This window comes from Amblyomma americanum, chromosome 5, assembly GCF_052857255.1.
Source record: "Amblyomma americanum isolate KBUSLIRL-KWMA chromosome 5, ASM5285725v1, whole genome shotgun sequence".
Taxonomy (NCBI): Eukaryota; Metazoa; Arthropoda; class Arachnida; order Ixodida; family Ixodidae; genus Amblyomma; species Amblyomma americanum.
The window spans coordinates 143,586,069-143,603,785 of record NC_135501.1 but is presented as its reverse complement, the minus strand read 5'-3'; positions in this window follow the sequence as shown (position 1 = coordinate 143,603,785).

Genomic DNA, 17,717 nt, shown 5'->3' with positions numbered 1-17,717 from the left:
CGTAGTTCGCATAAATCTGGGGAAAATGTCGAGGGCCACGCGCCTCCTCTGAGACGAGCGACGGAATGTTTATTGAGAAAAAAAACAGCATCACACCATAGTGAGGAGGTCAGACGCTACACTCCAGATGTTTCAGCAGCGGTTCGTAAACGTGGATTTATAGCTGAATAAGGGCAGATGTCAGTTCTTCCTGTGCCAAAACACGCAGTCGCTATCGCTCATCGCTGAAAAATATCACGCTCAGACTTCTGTTGATGCTCAGCGCGAATTGGATGAGGTGAAAGAAAAGCTGCTTCCAGTTTTGAAGCATAGAGATACAGGCCTTGACAAATATTTTTGAATCATGGCAACGGCACCTGCTCCCTGAAACCCGCGAGGTGGCACTGTGATTAACGCGCTCGTCTACCGAGCCCGAGTACCCGGGTCCGAACCCGACCTTGGGGGCCGCGTTTCGATGAAGGCAAAACGCGAAAGCCGCTCGTGTGTTGTGCGATGTCAGTGCACGTTAAAGATCATTAGGCGGTCGAAATTATTACGGAGACGTTCACTACGGCACCTCTTTCTTCCTTTCTTCTTTCATTACCTCTTTTATTCTTTCCCTTAGGGCGTGTTTCGAGTGTCCATCGAGATAAGTGAGACAGTAACTACATCATCTCGTTTCCTCAAAACTTATTTTCAATTTTTTCATCTGCTCCCTGCACTGTAAACCTGACGTCCAAATTGGCACCTGACGTTTTGTGGCCAAGTGGTACGCCAATAAATCACGACATCAATTTCATAAATTGCTGAAAGTTCTATGCCAAACCTGGCGCAGTGGTGAGGCAGTTGAGGGATGCGCCACTGCTCTAAGATGGCAGATGCTGCCACCAACCAGTAATATTGCTGCCACCTGCCATCGTGGTCAATTTGCTCACAATCTGGTGGGCAGGTCGTGTTTTCTCAGAAGGTCACGTGACCTAGGTGGCGCATCTAGGTTGGCGTAGCAGGCAGTTGCTCCAGCCTGTTCGGCTGGGAGGCTTCAAACGTTGGCGAACGCCGACGCACGGCAATTTTGTTTTGCGTCACGGGGCACTAACGCTCTCTCGTTAAAATCAGGATTACCAAAGTGACATAGTACAGACCAGAAATTAGAGCCTGCATGAGTGTGAATAAATCTGCCACGTCACACTGATGCAGGCTCTGATTTCTGGCTTGTACAGCCACTTTTTTGCCCCTGCACTCTTTTGAGGCTAATTGTCGGCTGAACTTGTGTGTTTATGCCGAATCACGTATTAATGACAGCCGTTCTAGAGGCACTGAAATGATGCACGTGACCACTTTGTAGTGGTTTCATCGCCTTTTTGCGGAACACTCAGTTTCTGCTTATAGAACTAAAACTTTTCCGCTTCTTTTTTATTCAAAATGTGTTCATAGATTATGCAAGAAATTTATTATATATGAATTCCTTTGTTTTGCCCACCTGCTTACTGTTTGTTTAAATTTTCTTTGAGTGCGGAGAACGGCTTGAATTGTATGCCATTTTCTAGTTCTCTAGTAAACTTATGCACTTTTCCTGCAGGACATAACGTATTTTTAATAGCGCGTAAAATTTTATTTTGCAGCATGGATTAGAAGTTTTTCATTAACTGAATAGTGAGAAAATAACATAAGCAGCATTGAAATTGCGTCGCTAAATTTATATTTTACTGACATGAGCAATATGAGCGTTACTGAAGCAACTCAGCATTGCTATATCAACAACTACTCAAGAAATGATCTCCTGTAATGCTGTGAAGGGAAGGCAGTTATCAAATTTCCTTTGCGCCGCGTGCAAATAGGCACCAGTGCTTGCGGACGCAATCCGATAGATGCACTGCCTTTCTTGCATATTGCAGTGTATGGAATACCCTTAGATGGAGTACGTTTCTCAAATAGTTCTTTCCTGGCCGTCACTTTTACCGACCTTAATGCTTGCCTTAAAGTATGTATATTATACAATTGTGTGTAATGTAGATTTTTAAGCCGCGTTCTGCAGAGGTTAGATGAGCTGAATAATTTAGTAGCCGACAACATTCTTGTTCCGCCGTATTCAAAAACGCGGCAGGTCCATCCGCTGAAATGACGGCACTGGAAAAAATGCTTCAAGGTCAGCATTTAGCACAGAGCTGTAATGGGACAAGGCCAAAGAAGAAAGGTAGAAGACAGAAAGGACAACACAGAGCTGTTAGTCTTTAAATATACAGTACCAACTAGCCCAGCAACTGCTTTAAAGACAAAATGCTAGGTGCAAAAAATTTCACCCACAAGAAGATTTCTGCGCAGGCTGAAATATGAAAACGTTGTCATTATTTGTCAACAGCAAACGCCAACCTTCGCAGCGTTTAGACAGGTGACCGCAGCGTGCCTTGCAGGAGTACCTGACAAAGGGTCGAAAGTTTCGAAATTCTGACTAAGATCTTTCATAAGTGAAAGCTTCGGTTCTTCAATTGTAATTACACTCCTCTGTTCACTCAAAAAATTTTCTTTGTGGTCTCAACACTGTTTTTAAGGTTGCCCAGTACGTCGCATAATAGTTCTGTGAATTCAACTCATTACACGTGGAAAGAGTCTTAATACAACCTGTAGAATCAAGTGTGTCAGCAACATTATCGTGCCAGCAGTGTGTTCAACCGCACAGCGAAGCCTGGACGTTTGTGGAGCACTGTTTTTGCGCTGCTATATATAGATACTCAGTTAAAATTCAGTGCACCGCAAGCACCTTACATTGATGAGAGCCGTGCGCCTCCCGAGTATGTAGGTTTTTGTTTACTTGGCGTGTTGGTCTAAAAATAAAATGAAATTGCTACGCCGTTCAACCTCCTAGAAATGTTTCAGGCCGGAGAGACAGTATATACATTTCAGACTTTGAAAAGACTGTGTATGATGTAATTGTAGTTCAAGAAAGATTGAACACTTTTATTCGCAATGTAAACAGTGGACTCGTTTACAGTATGATCCCTCTCCGAAACAGTTTGTTTTGGAGTCAAGAAATAAATTTTCCCCGTAGTTTGGAGATTGATTCGTTCAAAGTGATAATTTCAACACATACACTGTGCAGACTATGCGACGAATTAAATCAGCCATGGCGCTTTTTATACCAGCTTTTTTATTAGCGAGAATAAAATGACGTATGCAAAAGAGCACATCCTTACCCACTCACTTTCTATTGCTATGCTTTGTGACCGTCTCTTCTTTACCCTTGATGTATTTTTCGCTTCCTCCTGAAAAGACGTATCGTACCTGTACCTTACCTACATAACTCTCCTGGCCTACCCTCCTGACCAACTAACTACTAAAGAGATAGCACACATTTAGAGCTTGGGGAGCTATGAAGCCCGATAAGAAACTTCTATTTTGGGACATCTGCGCGCTTTATGATCTCCTGATAGAGGTTTGACAGAGTGCACCTCATCTTATCATATACTGTTTATGTTTTAGATAAGATGTCTGATTATGAAAATGCAGCCGATGTGGCCCGTGGTGTGCTGGGCCTCCGTAAGACATAATGATGCAGCACAGCAGGGCATGAGAAGAGCGTGGTAGTTGTTTACAGGAGTTTCAGGAAATTTGGCCCCAAGAAGGGAGTTTTCATGGAGTGAATTTAATATGCATTTGTATAGAACACAAAAACTCGTTATTATGCACGAACGTGTCAATTGCACTCAGTGTTGGCGCAGATCCACCGTCATCAAAGAATCCAGGCGCAAAATTTCACCCGTTTTCTTGTTTCGTATTTGGGACAGTTTGCCTTTGAAAAGCACAGAAAATTTTTTTTTCTTACTACGTAGTTCAAAGTGTATAAAAATTTTACACAATATTATTTTGCAACTGGAGAATATTTTCGCGCTTTCAGATAAGAGTTCAGGGCTGTTTGTGACAAGGGTTGCATCAGACTCAAGAGAAACTTTGCTTGTTGGAAATATGAATGTTGGTTGTGTCATGAAGTTGTATAGCTTGCTGCTAATTAAGAGATCTGCAAATAGTTATGCTTCGATTTTTTACTGTGTATTTGAAAGACCAGAGTTGTTTATACATAAACGTCCACTTAAGAGCCTAACCAGGAGTTGAGCCTAGGGCGCAGAAAAAAAAAGCCTTTCAAAAGGTAGCCGTCTTTTAAAAGCCTTTTTTCTGCAAACTTCTATTTGCAGTCGATTATGTTCTGCTTTTACGGATGCTCGTTTTGTCGCACATCAGAGAATGAGGCCTTGGTGCGGACCTATCTCACATATTTGCAACGAATTCAGGAGGAGCAATGTGGTATCAACATGAGAAGTAACATAGGCACGAGCTACCATAACGCGTAGAATTTTATTGACGAAAAGGCTGAATGCTCTTCATTACATATTTGTGCCGGGACGCTAATAAATTCTGCGGTATACAGACAGTTATAACATGAAAAGAGTAATGAAAAAGCATTTCACAAGAAGGAAACGTATACGAAATGCTGACGCGCTCTGTTTCTCCTTCATGGCAAAGCAGTGGCTATACTAGACAAGGTTTGCTCATTATTTTTTCCGTTGAAACATTTTTTTTTTGAAAACCGGAGGCGTTGATACGTGTTGCTTCATACATATGGTCATTTTCTTTACTTCTAATACTGTGATGCACGAAACTCTATGTAGCACCGGCATTTCAAACTTCTTTATGTTGCTGCCGCAGCAATACACAGTCTTCATAGCGGTGGAGGCCTGTCTTCACAGCGAGAGCCGCTGTGACGAATCCAAGTGAGTGGAGGTGTATAGAGGCTTCGTGCAACACATCCGAATCTTGCATGCGCTATTGAAGAATTTCAAGAGAGGTGAAGTATGGCTCATCTCATTGCTGACATCGTTTTAGTGCCTTCGTGGCTAATTCAACGGCATCAGCCCCATTTTTTTACCCAATTGTCTGTAAAACTTCCGGTGAAATAATGCCTGACACTTTTTTACGATACTTTTATTGATCACAATGCCCGGCGCATCTTTATGTCAACGATGGTGACTTTTATTCGTGCTCTTGCAGAATTATTTCTTTTTATGTCTTCCTTCTCTTCTACTTTGACGAGCATCTTCCGAGGTTTTGTGTGCTGTTAGATGCCCCTCTATCTTACCGTCTTTTAAAAATCTTTCCCTCTCTTCCACTGGCAGGTTGAGATATGTAACTTATGTGTGGTACAAATTTTGAGTACTGTGCCTAATTGGATCCGCCGCTTATAATAAATACCTTGAGTCCTGTACGCCGAGTTTGGCGACCGAAAGCCACGAATGCTTTGTTTCCACCCAAACGTAGAGCTGGTGCAGTTGGTCGCCTGCAAGGCACAGACGATTAAGGGCTTGCATCATGCTTGGATGATTAAGTTAAGCACAGTAGGCAAGCTTAGCACGAGACAAATTTTACATATCACATCAATTATTTTTTCGAGATAGTACTAGAGATAATAGTGATTACTTTCTTTCAAATGCATTCACAAATCCTCATTTTGCAATGAGCAAGCTCTGCTCTGCTTTGTTGGGAACACAGTAATTAATAAATCGAAAAACATAGAGCTTCACCGCACTATCTAGAAGAGCATGCAGAATTTGCCCTCTTGAACACTACCATTCTTTTCTTTGCTTCTGGAGCAGTTTGCATAAATGAAAAGCAGAATAATTAACCCCTGGATCCACAAAGTACCCAGTGTAAAAATTCTGGCATTTTTGTTCAAACACTTCCAACAGTTGTGAAACTTAATACCACAACTAGGCTATGCCTCTGAATGTTTTTGAACTTTTTTATCTGGGAAGGTAACTGATTTCTTTTTCGTGTACCTGCGCAGTGGGTAAGAGTGGAAAAAATATACCGCGAGCATCTATTGCGAACGAGACAGAAGCTTGTTGAGAGTCTCGTGTTCTTTGAAACAAAGCGTCTGCAATCATGTGGCTCTGCCGTGCACATGATGATGATGATGTCTTCAGGCTTAATGGCACATACCGACGGTGGGGCATTGTCCAGGGTGCATTGCTGATACAAACGCACACATGTGCAAGTACTGGAGGAATTCGATAATTTTGTGACCAAGACTCGAATTTCAATTAAAATGGAGATAAAAAACGGAAATTAAAAAGCTGTGAACTCACATTATAGAAGAGGAATCTGCCTCATGCAACAATATATCCGTGAATAAAATGGCACGCTGGTTTCAAGGCATATCTCTTGGCGCTTGACTCGAAGGAGAGAAGGTAGAGGTAGCCCCAGTCGAGCCAGCGGGATCTCCCAGAAGCTTTTATGCAGAGAAGCGAACCGCCGGCAAAAGAGGAAAAAGTGAACTATTGACTCAATTTCACCACAAGACACACAGAGGTTTGTCAGAGATAACCGTGTTCGACATAAATAAAGTTTTTGTCGCGGTATTCGTCAACGCAGGAGGGTCACAGGCACCTCACATTGCCTTGAACTGCACATCCGCACACTCCAAGGAAATGCCTCGTGTTCGAAAACACCTGCATCAAGGAGAGGCTCATCACGTGAGCGTCACTCCTCACGCTAACTTCTACATAAGGTAGATCGGCGGGTCCCAACAAACCTCCGTCAATCGCCTTGTAATGCAATCAGCCTTGAAACACCGCCAACGGTTTGAAACGCATGTGATCAAGCGCACCCACGTGGTAGCAGCACTTGCCTTTAAAACAAAGTCCTCGGATGGCGAGAAATGCAGTTTAGAAGGAGTGAGCTCACGGGCAGATGCCCCGCTTAGAATTCGCAGCACGCATTTGGGTTTGATAGCTCTAACGCGAAATCTACTACAACGAAGAATGCGTAAACATATTGCAGCACGTCATAAAAATACAAACTGGTCTGGAGGGGAAACATACTCTCTTCAAGTGCAGAGAAATGCAGTTTGCATACAGCGTTATATCTAAAGCTATGTTTATAAACAAAGCAAGCTTAGTGCCCTTAGAGGGAGTGCCCCTCAACCCAACAAGTCTCTTTTACACATCAGTTATAAACAAGGAAGCAAAGGGCCGTTGTAGATGCGATAATGGCGGGCGGCTGACATGAGAAGTGTTGGAAATGCCAGTGTCGCTCACAATTACGAGTGTAACGTCCCAATGCGACTCAGCCTATGATAGACGTCGTAGTAGGGGCTCCAAATAATTTCGACCACCTCGAGTTTAATTGACAGAGACATCGCACTGCATAGGAGCTTCTAGCATTTTACCTCCTTAGAAATGCGACAGCCGTAGCAGGGATCAAACGCGCGTCTTTTGGGTCAGCAGCCGAGTACCATTACCACTGACCCACCGCGGTTTCTCGAAATGCAGTACTCCAAAACGTAACCTTCAGGATTGTGCTTGTTTATAGCACCAGAGCACGTACAATGAATATAACCTAATTTCTGGATGCCACAGCATTAGATTTATTCGATGGCACCAATGTTGCAAATAAGGTTAAGTACCTAGCTCATCCGGAACCCAAACAAGAAACATGCTGGAGCACAGAGAGCTTGCAACCGGTGCAAATGGTATGGTTGCAATACCAGTTACCTATCTTTGTGCTTGAGCCTGACACCCGCGTTAAGCAATTTCAGAAGCACCTTCCAGCTGCTTAATCCAGTTAAGAATATTCCGGTGAGCTATTCACGGAGAAGTTCAAAATCATGATCTTTATCATCACGGTTGTAGTTTCTGGCTACCTTCCATACGACCATCGTAAGCGACCGCATTTTGGGATGAAGGAACGGTGGTTTAAAGCTACACTGCATAGTCTGAGGGAGTTCTATTTCCAGCAGGCTCTTCGTGTAATCTCCACCGCGTTCCGTTTTCAGGTGGAATCCTGCCGTATTGTTTTCCTACGCCAAGCTATGAGCATGATGCAACTCATCTCTGTCAAGAAGATCCTCTCAGGGGGTGTTAACGGACTGTGTTAAGCGCGCAAGAAAGTGGTAACGCCTGTTTGCGATTGTTCGTTCCGCTGTGCATTTTCTCCTCAAAGAATCCTGCGCCACCACAATCCATTAGCTAAAAGGCCAATATCCGGGTGAGGTAAGTACGAGCGAGATGACTGCCCCTACGGGGGAATTTTATGCAGTTACTGGGTTCCCACGAGCGATTGATGCACCTCATGGCTTCCGCTTCCCAGTCTCGCCGCCCTACGACCAAGAGAAAGATTACTACTAATGCAAATTGTGGTAGATTTCTTCCTTCCCCAAGAGCAACAAATATATCGTTCATCAAAAAGTGGTTTTGGCACTATATTTTTTCTTTGCGCAACAGACGGATTTGTTCACACTTATTGGCACACTTACAGCTATATCCCTTCTGCGAGAGTACATATCCAAGTATAAATGTAAGTTTTCTATTGCTTAACTGCATCCCTTCAAGGGGCTTGCATGACGTGAATATCTGTGTAAATAATTTATGCAGCACCTCAAAGATGTTTATTGGAGAACTTGATGTTCGAACAGAGATACACTGCGGTGTATTACTCCGAAAAATGTGCAGTTCTTCCTTATGGTTTTATCATAATGTAACTCTTCCAGCTTCAAACTCCAGCTTTGAATATACTGCTTCTGGTGCCTTTATTTCGCTGAACTGGAGCAAGCATCGCCTTATTCTCATGCTGGAAGCATTTATGTGCGCTAGATTTGAAACCCTTCTTTCATAAAGGATATCAAGGATACCAAGGGCTTCCAGTCATCATCCGCGTTTTCAGCACCACTTTCTTGCCTTACACTGGCACCGTTGGCAGGCAGGCAGCAAGGTGATGGACGTCCCTATAAAACTGCCTTGGTATGCTCCAAGTCCCGTCCTACCACCAGAGCGGCGGGGTCAGCACATGTTCATCTGAACAGCTGGAACAAACAGAACTCCAGCCGAATGAAAATGACGTCACTGAAGGGCCACATCACGCGTCGTGACGTGAGTTACGTGCATGAGTATTATATAGCGTTTATTAGTTCTGTTCAGCTTCTTGCAATGAGGGATAGATTCCTTAATACTGATCAAAGACTGAAATTGGTTTCCCGTATTTTTTACAGGTTAATCCTTGTGCCTATGAAATGGATGCCGGCGAAGCTACGCACTCTGCTGGCGAAGTGTGTTCCATCTTTTGTCCAGAGAAATTACACACTTCTGAGAGAGAACTCCACCTGAAAAGTTTTGTTTGCCCACAATGAGCATATTGCTAGTGACACGCCCCGTAAGTGCATGTGGCTTGAGCGTTGACAGGAGGCTTACCAAAGAAATCTGGACAAAAGCATTTTTGAGCGGGAAACCGTTGATGAACGCAGTTGTTTTATATTGTTATGAAGACGAAGAAGAGTGCAGTGGCCCGGGACGGAGTGCTCGTGATAGACCCTTGAGCCATTAAATCATATCTTCATTCTGTCATCATGTTGTGCTTTCCTTGGCTTGCCACCACGTAACATTTGGTGTGAGGTGCGGGGTTCTCATCGTCATCCTAGTCCCCGGAGCATCGCAGCCTTCTGCTCGCCTTCGTCGTCGGCCGAGGGGACCTGGGCTCCGCCGCCCGGCTCAACCCCAGCTCGAACTGACCAGAACCGACCAGCCGCTTTCCCCCGCCCCGTCCCCAGCCCCGAACACAAGACACGACGACCAGGACCTGACGTACGATGACCCGACTACGACCCGAACAAAGACGGCACCCCCGCCCAGGCTGTGCGCCAATCCCTCAACCCTTGACCTTCGGCAGTGGGTGACCGACCGCTGGACATGAAGCTCCGGGGGCAACCGTCCACCCGATCATCTCCTTCATCTTTGTGGCAAGCCTTTCATCTTCTTCTATCCTTCCTGATTATCCTCATCGTCACCTCACCATTCGTAATTCAAGCAATATATCGGGACGATCGCTCTGAGGACCGGGGTCATGTTATGAAGACGAAGAAGAGTGCAGTGGCACGGGACGGAGTGCTCGTGCTAGGCCCTTGAGCCATTAAATCATATCTTCATTCTGTCATCATGTCGTGCTTTCCTTGGCTTGCCACCACGGAACAATATAGTCAAAGATTTCACTACAACAATTAACATATCAGCTGTTCACAGTATGGCAGTTTTTTTTTCATTAACGTTTTTTCATTCGTCAGAAGCATTCCGCATAGGTATTCTTTGGTAGTGTTCACTATTCGAATGTTGGACATTTAAAATATTCGTACGTGTAGTCACTGCTTGAGTAAACTATTCCGACTTCGACAATGTTGCTGATGACCACTTCCGCATAGGCAGTCGAGATGAACATTTTTTCATCTGCCTGCATTCGCCGTTTCTGAAAATAATTGCAGGTATGCCACCGTCCGTCCTTAGACTAAACTTATAATGCTTTTTACGTTCCATGTTATATTCATTTCTATACTTCTTATTTTTAGTGCTCTCTCTAGTATAAACGAGAGAGGCCTGCAGAATTCATCACCCACCGATTGATTTTTTCTTAGCATATCAATATCGGGGAGACAGTAATAGAGGAATTACCCGTAACGATGGCACAGCTCCCCGACGTGTTTTGCCCACACACTTCCAGCCTGTTGATTGTTGATGCTATTAGTTTTGGCATGTGTGGTTACAAAGCCGTCGCCATGAACGTAAGCGCGGCTCTTCAGTATTTGCTGTTAACTTCCCCAATTTCTTCCGGGGCAGCGCTGCTGTGATCGCCTACGCCGCCCCAAGATAACGCGAACAAGAAATTGAGCGCGAAAGCGGAAGAAGCAAAAGAACAACTCCTGTCTTTTTACGAATGTAAATATTCGCCACAGTGTTGCGCAGCTTACTTCGAGATGTGGACGCTTGCGTTTACCGTCTACCATGCAGTGGCACAAAAAAGTGATATTCATTTTGCATTTAACTGTACAGTCCACGACGTTCATGCAAATTGAATTATATAAAAAGAACTCTTCTTGAACTGTTGAGTCTTCGAATTTTTTTACTCAGCGGCGGTGCTTTAGAATTATGCTGCTGTCATAAAAACACAGCGCGTTGTCAACTCAAATCTGTCTGCCCATTATGCTTGTTTCCAGGCAACAGATTGGTCTCTTGCAGGCAAGACATACGACGGCTCGCCCTTTTTTCTTGCGCTGATGTAAGTAGAGTGACTTTCTCGACTGTACCAGTCGACAGAAAATTCGTATTTTGCTCTGTGTGTAACATTCTAAGCACAAATAGAAGTTTCAAGCTTAGGGAAAAGTTTATTTGCATTGTTAGCAAGCTAATCGAGGAAGCCGCTTTCATTACCTTAATTCGTAAGTGAGTCGTTGCATTCCCTAGTGCAACCAGTGACACGGATCGTGCTCTGATTTAATCCTGTGAATCTGCAACTCCTCTGACAGTGTAGGCCTGAGATGCTGAAGGAATACACAGCTTTTCCTTGCGTGCCTTTGTTTTGAACGATTCATAAAACAGGCGACTGTGCTTTCAGTAAAGCTACCATTCTTTTGAAATAGAGATACATCACCGCTAATAAGGAAATGTATAGCTTGTAAATTAAAAGGTTTTGTACTTAGTGTAAAGAAACGGCACATGTTATGTGACAACGGCCGGAGTGGAGGGCATCTGTCAGTTTTAGACCGCCTTATTAATTAAATTAATCTGCGCTGACAACGAGTCGCACAGGGGCAGTTTTTTAATTTCGCATTTATTGAAATGCGCAGGCCGAGAGCAGTATCGAACCAGTGATCGTACGAACAGAAGTCGAACGACAAAGACACTGAGACGCAGCGGCTGGTTTTATTACGAAATCTTCTAGAGACCCTCGGACAACTCGCTCTAGGACATAAATAAAAAATAGCAATGACGAGGATTCACAACCCCTGGTCTGCATTTAAGAGGAATATTTGAATTCTTTGCGTGCATTTGAGCCGGGCCATTAGAACGGGGCATAGAAAACTCAAACCGAAGACCTCCATTTTCATCAAAACTGGAGAGGTCACGATATGCTTATCTGGAAACGCTCTATCTCATACAATCTTTTCCTTTTTCTGCAGCAGGCGAGAACGAGAGATGCGACGCTGGGCTGCGTCTCTTTTCAGGAACAAAGTTCCAGATACAACTGTGGTGAATATACTCTGCACGTGCCAGTTTTGCTGCGCATTCCGCAACAAGCACCGCCTGTTGGCCTCTCTAACAAACATCGCTTAACTCAGTTGTGATATAATGAACCTGTAGTTTTGAGAAAAGCGGTGAGCCCCGATAGATTCTGCAGCAACGTGGTAGCTATCATGGTCGACTCTTCCTCTTAGTTGCGAAACCTCATCTCTAAAATTCTTTTCCGCTCACACGAACTGCCTCTGCCTGCCATAGAAAACGATTGCATGGGACGTACCGAAAAGTCGCAATTGCGTTGCTGAAGCTCTTTGTTCCGCCTTACACGTCTCTGGGTGGAAGGTGTTCCAACTACAAGCGTTTGTTGAGTCTTTCCTGCGCTTGTCGCTCGCCGAGCAATATATCTGTCCATCTAAGTATAGATTTTATCTCCTGAGACAGTTCGTGCGCATTCTTATGCATAGCGACCTCACTACTTTTTATGAGTGTTTGGTATAGTGAGGGATGGGACATTTAGTGTTATACAAAAAAAAAGAATAAATTATGCGAATTTCAATTTTCGAATATAGGTTCTAACCGAATAATGTTAGTGGGCATGCGCGCCGCGCCTATATTGCTGTTGAGAAGGAGTAAAACTCAAAGGAAACATTTAACCAAGTAAAAAAGCGAAAGGCATCATGAGAAAAGTGCACATTTGGATAAAGTATCGCTGCTCTGCGTCTTGGAGATATTTCTGCAGATATTGGGCCCTTGAGAAGATATTGTGGCTCTGCATCGTCGTCAAACGTCTGCTACTGCAGCGCTGTTCAAGGTCATCAACCACTTTAGCCAGTAAGTTGAGCAGGCTTCCTTACCGCTTTAATGTTACTCGACTCAAGGCATTAGCGTCGTGAAAATTCTCATGCTGTGGCTACAGTGCTGGTTAGCAGGCATGCATATCGCTGTTGTCAGCACGCAGACTGTGTGATACCAACTTGGCCAACTTACCGCAACGCCGGAGCGATAACATGGTCACGCTCAATTTAGAGACCAAGCACTATTTACCTTTTCCTAAAACGGTTCAATCATTTCATGTACGTAACTTTTTTATGGAGGCATTATGTCTGTCTTCAAAGTATAGCTATAGTTATGACAGCAGATTTAGCCACTAGTTGGGCCTTAAATACTGGCAAATAGAAGGATCAGCACAGTAAATCTCAAGAAGAAACCCACTAATTCGTACGTTGGAAGCAAAGTTAAGAGCAAAATCCGCACACTGCACTTTGAAATGAAGAGTGAAAAAACGCTCTGGTATTTCGAAAAATGGTAACTCCACAGGCCACTCCTAGGTCTAGCTAATAGTTTTTTTCTTTCCGAAAGATTTAGCGCTCGTAATGTCGCAGCTATGATGCTTTCTGATACTGCAGGCTATTTAACACGGCAAACATTATTAAACGTGCGATCTTGGTCGCACACCTTTCGATATTGTCTTGTACGGAGAATATTTCCCATTTGTTATCGCCATTTCAGTCTGGTTTTCTATTGTTTGGTTGGTCTTCAGAGAAAACATGAAGGTGTTCTTTGATCCCTCTATTGCTTATGTCATAAATTCTCTAAGTTTCTGCTATAATAATTATTCATTGAAACCCACTATCCAAAATCTAGCACATCTTGATAGAAAATCGCATTAGTATATGTATTTTGTGTTGGAAATCTGTCTGGCAATCAACTTTCTAAAGCCCAGCAGTGTTTATCTGTGACCTTTACCCTAAGAATGTCGGCCTATATTTCAAATTTTTTGGCAGTCTTAGGCGAAATGCCCTTCATGGGCAGAATTTATCGGAGCTTCAAAGAACTAAGGCCAATCTTTTTATGACGATCCATTAAGAGATGAGCGTTTGCAAGAAAGTCTCTGAAAGTGCACGAGCTTCACAACATGCTAAAAATTTTCAATATTTAGCGAACGGCAGTGACAATGCTCGCAGTCCATCGTGAAAAATAGTAAAGTGCTGATACGCAACTCGCCTATGTACCGTGCACCAAATAGGGAAGACCATTAACAGGGTTGTGTATTGCCTTGAGACTGCATAAGTGAAAGCTAGCTCTCATACATTACCTGGCTATTTGAGCAGGTGACGGCGTGAGAGGTTATGACATTTTTTGACGCTACCGCAGTTTTTCAAGGTTATGAGAAAGAGATCGCCGTTGGGCCACTCTGCGGATTAGTATTTCTTAGAGCAGCTCATCGTCTTTAACGTAAAAAAAGAACGTTGCATATTGCAATATTTATTCAGCTTAGCGCTACATCGATTAGTTCCTAGTGTCTTTCGACGCAGTTGGGTTTTGGCATTTTGAGAAGAGCGCACTGACACTGCGTTGTCTTGGCAAAGTTGGCTTTATTTTTTGAACAGTTATGCCATTGCCACAACCACACTTTTGCACAAGCTCTACCCTGCCCCTTGTGTCCTCTTTTTCTAGAGGTGTATATATATAAACGAATTTGTGAGCAACTATCTATGCAAAGGCATTCATGCAAGATGAAAAAAACACCTCAAGATTCTATGCGCTAGACGAGCCTTTTCTGTTGGACACCGTAGATGGTAAAGATGTGTACGTTTAGTGAGCGAATATTTTACAGGGGCGTATTTTGTGGCTAGCGATCTGTGTTCGCTCATAAAACATAAGGTCTGGTAGCTGTGCTCAGCTGAGAAGCTCCTTGTTTTCGAGTCACTATTCTGAAGGAAGGGAATGGACTGTAGCCTCTCGCAGTTATCAGTAACCATAGGGGCGGATCTTCTTACCGCAGTTCATGTCACCGCGCTTGCGCTTTATACGAAATGAAATGTTCTGCAAGACAGTAAAACATTGCTAAAGTGTCCCTTATTACACTCTCGTCGCTTTCAATTTACAGACAAAACCAGCTTTAAGAAGAAATAAGGTGGACACCAACTAACGTCTATTTTTACGATGGACGCCTGCTGAAGGACTAGCCACCAAGATACGAAAATGTGACTGAACTGGAGCTGATAGAGCAAGCCAACGAACGCTTGTTTTCCCTGAAGCAATCATTGTGTTGAACAAGGATCATGAACGCGCAGTTTTTGATGCGTTATTTCATTTCTCCTTTTTTTTGCAATATGATTTGAACCTGTGGTGTGTGAACAACATTTATTTGATGTCCCGTTAGCCGCGGCTAGTGAGCCGGCGGAGCGGGCTGTCGACGTTGCTGGCGAGGCCGGTTGCCGAAAGCGTTCTCTGTTGCATGAGCGACAGCTTCGCGAGGCAGGTCGCGCCAACTTCATCTTCCCCATACAAAAATGTCCTATGGCTGGCTATAGAATTTTGGCCCAAATAGCTATAGACCTTTCCTATTTCTGTCTATAGCTGTCTATACAGGCTGATATATTGTTTTATAGAGAGCTTAAGAAAATTGTATGGTTCCAAAGCTATAGCTTAAGTGGCATAGATTTTTCAATAGCTGTCAATAAGCACCTCTATGGGTGCTTATAGACGTTCATAAAAGGCCATAGACGGATATAGCTTTTTTCCATAGACGCCCATAGGACTTTTTTGTATGGGTCATCAGCGAAGCTGGCGATGCTAGCGACGCTACTGATGCTCCCCCTCTAGCGCGGTGCGCGATAAAAAAAACGGTATGTACAAGTTTGTACAGGTGGGTCAAGTCCAGGACACAGTTAGGTTTGTGAAGACCGCCGGCCAGGGGAAACAAACTCAGGCGGTCGAGCCTGGCTGATGCGCAAAGGGCAAGGGGAGACAAAGGATGAGGATGATGGCGCAAGGAACAGGTGGGAGAAGTCGAGGAAAAGCAGGCGAGCTAGGCGTGCTGCAGTCGGAAGGTCTACTGGTGGGGCCGCCAATTTGGTTGAAGCGAGCCGGAAAATGTCATTGCAGAAAATGCGCCCGCGGCGGGAGTTACGGGCGATACGGGCTTTGCGCTGGCCCAGCGGGAGCAGATGAAGGGATGGCATGCGGAAACCTCTGCCGTAGAAGAGGAGGGGATGCCTCAGGCGCTGGCGACAGTGAAACGACGGCACACGACACTGGGCTGGAGGTCTGCAGCTAGGGACTCGGACTGCCGTGTAGGGAAGGGTTCGAAGTGGTCGACGAGGAGGAGCGGCTTTATGCAAAAACGAGCTCACTGTGGCAGTGGGACTGGGGGCTGGGGGAACAAGAAGCAAGCCCGGGGCGTAGTTGTCGAAATGGGAAGGATACGGTAGGGCTGTCTCGTCTGTCGCGGAGGCACAGGCATTGGTGAAGGCGCCAGGTGGCCAGGGATGTGTGGCAGGCGTTGCGGGAGGCGCGTGAGGCGCCACAAGGCCTTGGGTGGATGTGTATGCGGGCCTCGTGACAGGAATGACAGTTGTACTCACTGTGGGTGGGCTTGAGGTAGCAAGAGAACGTAGGACTAGAAGAGAATCCGGGCCCGGGTCGAGAGAGGGTGCTGCCGGTAATGGCCCAAGGGTAGGCGCCACAGCTGGGAAGCAGGGCGGGACAAGAGGTGCCGTGGGACGGGAGATCACAGGTGGATGGACGTCCATAGGGGACGGTGAAGCAAACTTGATAGAGATCGGAGTGTATTTTAAAGCAGCTGAGACTGGCGCGTCCTCGCGTGGCCCTTGCCGAACCGTGGGTGGGGCCTATACGGCGGCGACAATAGTGGAGAGACCGGTGTGGGGAGGGGAGGGGCGCCGACGTAGGAAAGGGCGAAGGGAAAGGCGAAACAGCTCGAGTAGGGAATGCGGCCAGGGGTGAAGGGTCGAGTGGCGCCGCCGCTCCTGAGTCGCGATCAGGAGCGCAGAGAGTCGGCGGGAGCTCCAAGCCAAAATACGCCGTCAGGACCCTTTTAGAAATCGGCGTATATGTCGGGGCCGGGAGGCAGCAACCGCAGCTGTCCCAGGAGACAGGGTGGGAGTTCGCGGCTGGCGTGCTGATAGCGCGGCAGCTGGCTGGACACGTTGTTGATGTGAAAGTGCGAGTTCTGCAGCGCCAGCCACAAAACGCGGTCCCTGGCATAAAAAGCGGGCAGGTCGGGCAGCCGAGGATGGAAGGAGTGCTAATAAGGTGGAAGGAGCTCACCGGATGAGATGGTAGGCGCAGACATGACGGCGAGAAGAAGCTGCCGAAAACCAGGTGCGGACAACGGGAGTGCAGCGGCAAGGCCAAGTGGAGGGAGAGGACGCGCAGGAGCGCAAAGCCAGTGGGAGCGGCGTTACGTGCGTCGAGGCTGTCGTCCAGTGTCACCAGATGCGGTGGGTGAAGAACATTTATTTGATGTCCCGGTAGCCGCGGCTGGTGAGCCGGCGGAGCGGGCTGTCGGCGTTGCTGGCGAGGCCGGTTGCCCAAAGCGTTCTCTATTGCACGAGCGAGACCTTCTACTCTGCGCGAGACAGGTCACGGCAATTTCATCTTGATGAGCGCCGCTGGCGATACCAGCGCAGCTACAAACCTTCATGCTTGTATTCAACTTTATAATACTCTTTTTGGAGCGTGATAGCATCAGAGATAGGCTATAAACGATAAAATTTCAAGTTGGCTTTAGCAAAGGAAAATACCCTTCATCTGACGGAAAACTTTCTAGTTAGTATTTTCTTATCACCTATGTATTACTTACTGGAGTGAAGCAAAGCCTGTTAATCTAAGTTTAGGTAAATAATTTTCGTTTATTTCTGATATGTACCGGAAGCTTTTTGCTTT